Genomic DNA, 10,185 nt, shown 5'->3' with positions numbered 1-10,185 from the left:
CTAAGCGCGAGAAAACTAGAAAAACTGTCTGATATAATGTGAATAGGTTCGTTCTCATGCAATATATGGATAATGGCCAGATGAAGAGCATACAATTCTGCCTGAAAACAGAGTTGAAGTCTTAGAACCTTTGTGACCATTCCTGTATGATGACGTTGTTGCGAAAGACGATAAAAGCCGAAGCAACTCCATCACAGGTTTTCGAACCATCCATATATATTTTCATGGCAATTGTCTGGAATGTCTTTTTCTTCAGTTCGCTGATTATCTTGAACATCTATGGCTGGATGATGAGGCCATGAGGCTATTTTTTCTTCGTATGCAGATGCTAATAGACTCAAATCGTTACATATCACATTGTGTCTTAATAGGAGCAGGGCCGTCTTAAGAGCATCACAGGCCCCCAGGCCAAGTGATTTTTCTGAGGCCCTACCTGGCAAATTCTCGAAAAAATCAACTACTTCTCATTTTTCTAAGGCTCCTATTCCCTTGAGGCCCCCGGGCCATGCCCGGGTGAGCCCATGCGTTAAGACGCATTACTCTCTGCTGTTACTTTTATTTCACCGTTCTGGAAAAAATATTAAGTGAGGAAACAAAAAAAAGCACACTTTCCCTTTTTTTGATGAAGTACAGGGCGGCTCTCAGGCCATGCAACCCACTGTGGCCGTGAGGGGCGCCGCTATATCAGAGGTAAATGGGTGAAAAAAGTTTCATTGGCAAAAAAAAATCAAAGAAAATTATTTCTGTCCGCTGTGGAGGGATGCCAAATCCGAGATGAAAAACTTCACAAATTTTTTCAAGTTTTTTGTTAGGAATTTGTGGAATAAGTTGTGAGGCAGGGGCATGGTCGCCACAAAGGGAGGACTGATAGGGCTCCAGCCAACACCACACTAGAAATATATTTAGTGTGGTGTTGCTCCAGCCCGGGGGACGCGGGGACTCTATCCTCTCTTTCTTATCATTTTTCTTTTTCATACAAAAGTTAACTGAAATTTTTAAAAAATTTTGGAGTCTTAATTAAAGTCTACGCTGCCGCCCCTCACAATATGCCACCCGGGTGCACCACATCCCTTGCACCCTCGCTTAAGCCGCCCCTGCTCACAGGGACCCATGGGTTGAGAAGGCCCTTTCATATGGATATCTGCTGGATTCTGAGAGTAGTCACATTTTTTCCCTACCATATTTCACTGGAAAGCTTAATTTCTTGGTCTATGATTTCTTCTCACCACTCTGTGGCCACCCGTCACAACTTGTCACGGCTACCCCTTTCATCCGTGGCTCCACTAAGAATATCCCAGGACCGTAAGTACACAAGGGGATGTGGAAAGTTTTTTAGCGCCACCTATGAAAGTTTACATCGAATCAAATCTCATAGATGTACAGCTCTGTTCGTTTCTTCGAGCTCCTTTCTATCTTGAGCTGTTTGTTGTGCCGGCAAATTTGTTGTCAGCGGCAAGTCTGAAAAAAAAAAAAGAGCGCCAAATCGAAATTGGTAGGTGTTCGCTTCCAGCACACATTTAGTTTGTGTTTATTTAGTGTGAAATTAAATCGTTGTGTCTGTGAATTTCAGTGCAATGGCAAAACGGGCTGATTTTATACCCTGTCTTCCCGCAAATTCATCACAACCTGGAGTTGCAAAGACATTGTTATACAATGGCTCAAAATTCGAAGGTAACCTAAAAACTGACGGAAACTGCAAGAAAGCGGAAGTGACACTGAAGCATGTTGATGAGGATGATTCATACCTGTGTGGGTACTTGAATATAAAGTTGCTGACTGAAGAATCTCCTGGTATTACCACTTACTTCAAGGGCGAGATAATAAGTGAGAAATTTCCATTCTTAACCAGAAAGTGGGAATCTAATGAGAAAGTGGACAAAAAATTCTGGAACAAATTTTACCCTTTTCGCCCGTACTCGCAAAGTTTCAACTCTGATAGCTTTGATTATGAGGTTCTGAAAGACATAGACCATGTTTTCATGCGTTGGAAGGAAGAGTTTAAAGTGGAAAATCCAGCTGAAAAAGCTAGTAGTGAAGGATTTTATTATATTTGTTTTCAGAAGTCGACTGGCATAATTGAAGGTAATTACTATCATCCTAGTTTTGAATCGCCGCAGTCTCTCCTCCTGATGCATGATGAAAGTTCCAGCAGGCAAATTTATGAGTTTAGATGATCTTTTTTTACCATGAATTTCATTATGCACAAAAAAATATAAATAAAATGTATGAATGTTCAACCAGTGTCCAAAACAAAATATTCAAGAAAGAAAAACTAAGTATTACTTATTGGAGAAACTAAACTGTATGTATGAGAAAATGCCTCTCCAAACTGCTAACAGACAAATCCATTCAAACAAAATGTTTTATACAAAAGCCTAGTCTTCCTTGGGGTGATTTCACCTTCCTTCGATAACCAACAATATAACCTACAACAACTTATGCTCCCAGATGACTACATATGACTGATGAGAAATAAACCTCTGTGCAACTCATACAAAGTACAATTGCCTTTATTATTAAACAGCACATTATTATTTAATAAGTGTCAAAGAACAAAAAAAAAAAAAAAAAAAAATGTAGCCACAATTGAATTTAAGCCATAGAAGAAAAGACATTAAACAATAAGTAAACAAATCCCTAGAAATTAATTATCAGACAATTAATGCAATCAATTATAGAAAAAAAAAACCTGAATTTTCTGACAGATAAAAAAACGTATTATCTAAGGGGGTGCTGGAAGGTAAGTCGCATTGCTTTGGGGGTCGGGAAGGAAAAAGGTTGGGAACCTTCTGTCCTAGACTGAAGTTAGAGCAAAATGTCCAGTAAATTTAAGTAATTCATTGATGATTCATCATATTTACTAATATGAGCTTGCAATTATGCATAATCACTAGATTTATCACATTTACTGTAACATCCAATTATAATTTTTTTTTGTTAAAACAGATGTCCTGTTTCCATGAACCATGTAGGTATTGTTGAGTGCAGACTGATGTTCTCTTAGGAAATAAGTGAATGAAATGCTATGTCTGATCAGGGATGATTTGCTCATCTTAGGGATCTATGGTGATGAATGATAAAACAGTGCTCTTATTGTTAATTACGAGCACTGGAATGAAATAACATTTGACCTCTCTGAATTTCAATGGTGCTTTTTGGACCAAAGTCTTAAAAATAAATATTTGCTCAGTGACTATATCGATGTCCAGTTGTCTTTGCACTAGATTGTATCAACCATATTCTCATGTTGATCTTTCTTATTTAGTCCTTATCAAAATATTTTGGTGTATTCTATATGTACACTTTGTTGTACTCAAATTTCTCATCGCAATCAACGACAACCAAGACCTATATTAAAAGAATATACTTGCATGTTCCCTGAGTTTTACATTTGAATTTAAAGCAATTCAACTACTTTTTTTTAGCTTTTTATGGAATGAACAGCTAAAAAACAATTGAAGGGCACCAAGAAGAAGTTAGTTCCATTTTTTGGCACTTTTGAGTCAAGTTCACTTTCTTCTTAAAAAAAATATTTTGTTTGTTTGGTGCTAGGTGAAGGTAATTCCAGCAATTAATCCCTGTGTTTCTCAATAGATAGAGCTAACACTATCAAAGTAACATTAAGGCGAGTGAAAGGGCTGATTACTTCTTGGCCCAATTGGAGAAAAATAGAGCTAACCCCTTCTTGCTGCAAATCTTTAAATTTTCATAACAATGTAATGAAAAACATTTTGTTTTTGTTGAAACCAAACAACACAATAGATTTCTTTTACAAAGGTTTCAACAGCTAGATGATGCAAAGATGAATTCAGGAAAGAAAATTCATCTGCCTTTGCGGGGAACTGAACCCATGTCCTCTCACTTACTAGCATGCTCATCTGGTAAATGAGAGGATGAGGATTTTATTTTCCACAAGGACAGTTGAATTTTCTTTCCTGAATTCATCTTTGTATCAGTCAGCTGCTGAAACCTTCATATGATCAGCCAGACACTGATTTCATCTTTGGATTTCCTTTAACCATCTTTCATCTAGGTGGTTGTTAAAATAATTGATGTATCAGGGAAAACAATTCCATTTATTGATAAAAATTGTTTATGATGAAATCATTCTTTGTGCAAAAGTTTGACCCTATACATACAAATAATGCAGGAAATTTATATTGTTATATTTTTAGCCTTCTGTCATAATTTGCAGCAATGTAATAGGTATCGGGAGAGTGTTAGGGCTGTGGTTGCTTAGATTGAGTTTTATGCAGGAAATTGTGATTTGCAACCTAATTCTGAGGGTGCTCAAACCTTTTCCACAAAATTCTGTGGGTGCTCCAGCACCCACTGCACCCCCGGCTCTGACACCACTGAAATATTCCCATGTGAAAGTTTTCTACCAATAAATTTGGGTATCTCAATTTATCACAAAATGTTTGAGCACCATAATGATCAATAATGTTTGAGCATCATCAAAATGCATAAAAACTGCTGCACAGTCAATTTTTTGATAGCTTCAGAAATATATTTTGTAAAGAATGATCATGACTTTCTGCATGTATATATGCATGCAAACATATCACAAAATCATGACCATTCAAACAGACTGGGTGCATGCTTTGCCAATTTTTTCATTGAAAGAATTGGTTAGACAGTGAAGAAAAGTGCTATTGTTTTTGATTGACGCTTATTGATTTCATATTGACACATATTCTTTGATGTTCTTAACAATTTTTTTCACATAACAACTTGTAAAATGATATTTTCCTTAAATAAGTCTAGCCACAAAAACATAAAACTGATATTTTACTTTGAAAAATCCTATGCATATTTTTTATGTGTTCGAATGGAAAACTTTGAAATTAATGCTCAGTTTTGTATAATAGCACAGGTGGTCCAATAGCACTTCACAGATTAGTTCATTTATCAATTCTAATCAAGAAAGTTTGGTTTTTGTTACATACAGACAAGGACCTTTTATTACAAAGTATTCATTTTATACTGTTGCTTTATCAGGGTTCCCAGTGACCCGGAGAGTCAGTAAAAACCAGGTAAAGTCAGGGACGATGTAAAGTATTTGGCAAGAGGTAGAGAAATATGCAAATATTTGATAAAAGTTAGTGAAAAGTTCTGTGACGAGAAAAAAACTCGAATTTGAAATTTGGAAGGTTAAGATTTTGAGCTATATTTTTTCTATTCTGGAATTTTGGTCAGGAAAATGATCAAGCAGATTCTGTTAGAAACCCTGTTTATAAAGAGATAGACATTTCTTTTCTCAGCCTGATATCTTCTGGATATTGTACTGAGGTGAACTCAGAAAGAAAAGTCATCTGACCTTTACTGGGACTCAAACCCAGGCCCTCTTGCAAACCGGCCAAGTATGGCATAATATCCACCTCGGCATATTATCAGAATAAAAAGAAAATATCTGTTTCCTTGAAACCCTGTTTATGGCTGATGATCAGACATCTTGGATTATCTGATCTGCCACACTAGTTTCAAATTCTGGCATAGATATTTGTTTTAACCATTTCAAAATACATTCAATTTGAGAGTCTTTGTTTAAGCAGCTTTATGTGCATTAAATCATCAAGGTGAGACCTAATAAATGTTTCATTTATTGTTGTACATTTTCCTTGGATACATGCAATTAAATGTTTAGCTCTAGAATTGGATGTTTAGTTTTAAAATTTAAAGTATTGAAGGACGTGTTTTTCATTTATTTAAAGCAATGATTCTTGAAGCAGGCTAAAGATGGCTTTGAAGAATGTGTGAAAGAACCCACAAAGAGAACTATGAAATCTATAAATTAGAATATACAGGGTGGTCCAGAAGTCCTGATCTGTTTTGAAAAAATATATTTGAAAAAAGCTGTTAAATATAGAGACAATGGCTTCAAGCATATAAAGGAGAAGGTTTTGAAGAATTCTTTTATTTCCAGCTATTTTACTTCTTTCCTCACTTTCATTCTTTGTAACATCCACGTTACAAATAACATGGCAAGAAATGCTATATAGGCTTATCATCCCCCACGTCACTGTGTGTGCATGTAGAAATTTTGTAAGTAAAAAAATGTTGAAATCTTCTCTTTCAAATGCTTCAAACCATTTCTTTCCTCCTTTAATAGCTTTTTTTAGAAGAGGTCAGGACTTTTGGATCACCCTGTATTATAACTTCCATTTCATATGTAAATAAAAATGAACTTCTAACATAATTCTATTTTTCCTGAATGAAATAAACATGTGTCTTATAAATAGGGATAGAGACATTTTTCCATGAAAAATGTAATGAATATTTAAAGATTATGTATATATAAAGATTATTTGTGAAACTCATTCATTATCAGATGGATTAAGTATTAATACACAGACATATACAAGTGATGTTCATGCAAATTGTACATTAAAATGTTCTAAATATAATGTTTTCTTCAGAAAACTTGTTTTTCCTGTTGTCTAGAATTTATATATGTTATAAATATGAGAGAGAAGAAATGTGTGTGACATTTAGTACTTGAATTTCTAATTTGAATGAGACATTTTATTTGACACGACTTCACTTTTGAAATTGCCGATCAAAATTGTGATTTTCAAAATTCACTTATGTGATGGAGAAAAATATAGTTTTATTTCATTTAACCCTTTCATTGCCACATTATGAAAAAATGAAATAATTATCATGTAAATTTTTTGGTATAGGTCATTTTAATTGTAATTAAAGCTTAAAAAAAAGATTTTCTCCAAAATTTATTTTGTACATAAATTAATTATTATGGTACTTGAAAGTTCCGTCAGTACTACACACTTACAATAAAAATAAAAAGTACCAATTCAAATATGTTGAATCATGCATAATAATGAATATTTTTGTTACCAAAGCCATAATTTGTTATATACATATGTGAAGTCGGTATTAAACTTCAAAAGTTTTATAAAAATTCTTATATAAAACTTGATGGATGCAACTGATAAGCTTATTTGAGCAAATGCAATCAATATGCTTATTGGTTGCATTTGTTAAGTTTATTAAAACAATTTTTATAAAACTTCAACAGTGTTATCCAGGCCTTAACACACTATAAAAGTTTTATAGTAGTAGTTCTTTTTTTACAAAACTTGACAAATGCAAACAATAAGCTTATTGGTTGCATTTGCTCGAATGTAACAAATAAGGTTATTGGTTGCATTCTTCAAGTTTTATATAAGAATTTTTATAAAAATTTTATAGTGTAAATCCTGGCCTAAGGTCAGTGCTTATATCTATGTTGTGACAGAGCAATGGGCGATGATCTGCTCAGGAGGAGGAGGGATTAAGACCGGAATTACACTACAAAAGTTTGATAAAAGCTCTTTTATAAAACTTGAAAAATCAATAATCTTATTGGTTACATTTGTGCGAATGGTTGCGTTTTTGAAGTTTTATAAAAGAACTTTTTCTAAGACTTTATAGTGTAACATCCCGGCTTAAGGAAGTCAAACTGTGCCTAGTCAAAGCATAGCCAAGGGGATTTGGGCTCGCTAAAGATCCTAGTCTAGGGGTACTGCTGCGGAGCAGGGTCATGTGTGTGGGGGGGGGGGTGGGTGTCCATCCGGGCACGGCCCGGGAGCCTGGAGAAAGGGGAGTGGGGCTCAAAAAATGAGATCTGGTTGAAATTTTCGAAAGTATGTAGATTTGCCAAGTAGGGTCTCAGAAAAATCACTTGGCCTGGGGGCTCAGGCATGGCCCTCACAATGGTGGGACTGACACAGCTTCAGCCTTGTTGCCCGGGATGTTTCCCGTTATTATTTTTTTCGTTTTTCCACGCTATACATTAACTATGGGGAGGGGCAATAAGGATTCCAGGATGTGGGGCCATGGGCCCAGGAAAATCTTAAGACTTCCATGGGGCCTTGTATAAAATGTAGATTTCCATCATAAAAAGATGGCAGAAGCGGTGGCATTCTATGAATCATTATTCAAACAGCACGCGTAAAATAGATGGCGACACCAACACGGTCGCAAATTATATCTCCAATAAAGCTCTAATGATTCGTTTTTTCATTGTCAATTCATTTATAAATAGGTTGATAATTTTTGCTCTGAAAATATTTACCTGGCTTTTTTTTCCAGTCTCGGAAAATAAAAAATTAAATAAAGGAATATGTATATTTTTTCAAAATATAATATTCGTAAAATATTTTGTGGTACCATGTTTTGACTAAAGATGGAGCTGCATACCCATATTTTGTCCTATTGCAGTACCTACCTGTATTTGTGTTCCAGGACCCCTTGTGATAAAAAAAATAAAGGCCCTCAACTAAATTTGTCAGCCGTGTCCATGGCCCCCTCAAGGTAGGCGCGGACCCCCCAAGCTAAATGCTAGTATGGTAATATTGCATTTAATAAATCCGTTGAAAATTACTTGTATCAACGTTTTTGATTAAATAACAAATTCAAGAAAACTTCGACTAAAGAACGGGAAAAATCCAGGCATTATTTTCAAAAAAGTCGGAACGGAAAGAAAACTGGGACTGTCTCCCGCAAATTACAGAACAGTCCCGGACCCATCCACAACAATATGACAAATCACCCGCTCTATAGATCCGCCCCTGCCTCAAGGAAGGGAGGGGGCTTGACAAGGCCCGGGATGATTCTCTTCCTTTTTGTTTTTTCATGCTATGCATTCACTATTGAGGGACCCTTAAAAAGTCTGGCCCAGGGCTTCACTGAAACAGCCCAGCCTGAGGACCCTGATCAGGGCCGTCTCAAGAGCATCATGGACCCCCGGGCTAAGTGAATTTTCTGAGGCCCTACCTGGAAAATTCTTGAAAATTTCAATCAGTTTTCATTTTTCTGAGGCCTCTCTTCTCGTACCCGGGTAAGCCCATGTGTTAAGACGGCACTGGCCCCGATCCGGGAGCAGGCGGAATTGTGCCCCGGGCGCAATACGGAAGGGGTGCCGAATGTACCCTTTAACTACTTCTACATTACATATGGGTGCCAAAATGCGTTCTTGCCCCGTCTGAAAAAGTATCTAGTTGCGACCCTGTCCGGGAGGGTCATAGCCGGGGAGCAGTTACAATGTTGATTCGGTGCCCCTTCTGGTTCAGTTCCTGGGGCACCAGACCCGCCTGCTCCCCCTAGAAGCGGCCCTGACTAGTTAAATGGTCCTTCACATCCTAGATCAGGGCCCTAGTCTGGGATCTTCGGCTTGCTCTCGGACCAGACTTTTCCGGGGGGGGGGCGGCGGCTGTTCTTAAATTTGTAGTGTAATGAGAGAGAGAGAGAGAGAGAATTGTGTCTCGAGCCCAGGGGTGGAGCCCTGTTCTTGTGGGGGCATGCAGTGCTGTTTTAACGCATGGGCCCATCCGGGAAAGGCCCAGGGCCTCAATTACAGAAGGGCTTCATGAAAAGGACGTCTTGTTGAAATTTTCGAGAGTGAGCACGTTAATTGTTAGACAGTCATTTCTAACCATGTAGGGGACTTTCAGCCAAACCACTTTTCCTGGGGCCCCCACGATGCTCTTAAGACGGCCTTGGGCCCAAAACTAGATACGCATTTTGGTGCCCCTGTGTAATGTAGAAGGAGCAGTTAACAGGTGAATTCGACACTCCCTCTAGTCCAATGCCCGGGGCATCAGACCTGCCTGCTCCCCCCCCCCCCCCCAGTTACGGACCCCGCTTACAGTATCTCAGTATGTAGCAAGGGTGCTCAACCTTCGTAGAGTGCGGGTCATTGATTTGAAAATATCTCACGGGCCACTTAATTAAGTGATCTTGAACATCACCGCGGGTCACTCGAGTGATCCGTTAATATGTCGAAGTAATCCGTAAATAGGACGCGAGTCACTTAAGTAATAAGGGAAGGTGCCACGGGCCATTTAAGTGATTTGGAAATGTGCCATGGACACTTCCGTGGTTTGGAATAGCTCCGCAAGTCACTTAAGTGATCGATAAATGAGTGATCTGAAATAATAAAGTAATTCCAAAAGAATATAAATCGGTAGGTAGGCACTTCGAGAAAGGTGGGGGCTCCAGAATATCACTTTGCCCGTGGCTCATGGTGGTGTTAAGACGGCCCCATTCCAAACTGGGATTCTTTCACGAGGACCCATTATGAAATTCACACTGCGGAAACAATAAACATGTTCTATTTCGTGGCCCCAGGCTACTAATTGTATAAGGTTTGCGGCATCAGCCCGTATTTTATGGGTCAGACCA

At 37.7% G+C, this 10,185-nt stretch overlaps 1 pseudogene across 1 annotated transcript; it reads left to right on the top strand.

Annotated features, from left to right (window-relative positions):
* The first annotated feature begins 1,439 nt into the window (after positions 1-1,439).
* LOC149072913 (glucose-induced degradation protein 4 homolog pseudogene) lies at positions 1,440-2,504 on the top strand (annotated as a pseudogene). The gene has a single exon (XR_016194392.1). The product of XR_016194392.1 is annotated as a glucose-induced degradation protein 4 homolog pseudogene (transcript).
* Positions 2,505-10,185: the final 7,681 nt, after the last annotated feature.

Source organism: Pholcus phalangioides, unplaced genomic scaffold (genome assembly GCF_987345545.1).
Source record: "Pholcus phalangioides strain wild (caught in Gottingen) unplaced genomic scaffold, Ppha-v1.0 ptg000017l_1, whole genome shotgun sequence".
Taxonomy (NCBI): Eukaryota; Metazoa; Arthropoda; class Arachnida; order Araneae; family Pholcidae; genus Pholcus; species Pholcus phalangioides.
The sequence above is the reverse complement of the archived record's forward strand: the minus strand, read 5'-3'. Positions and strand labels throughout refer to the sequence as shown.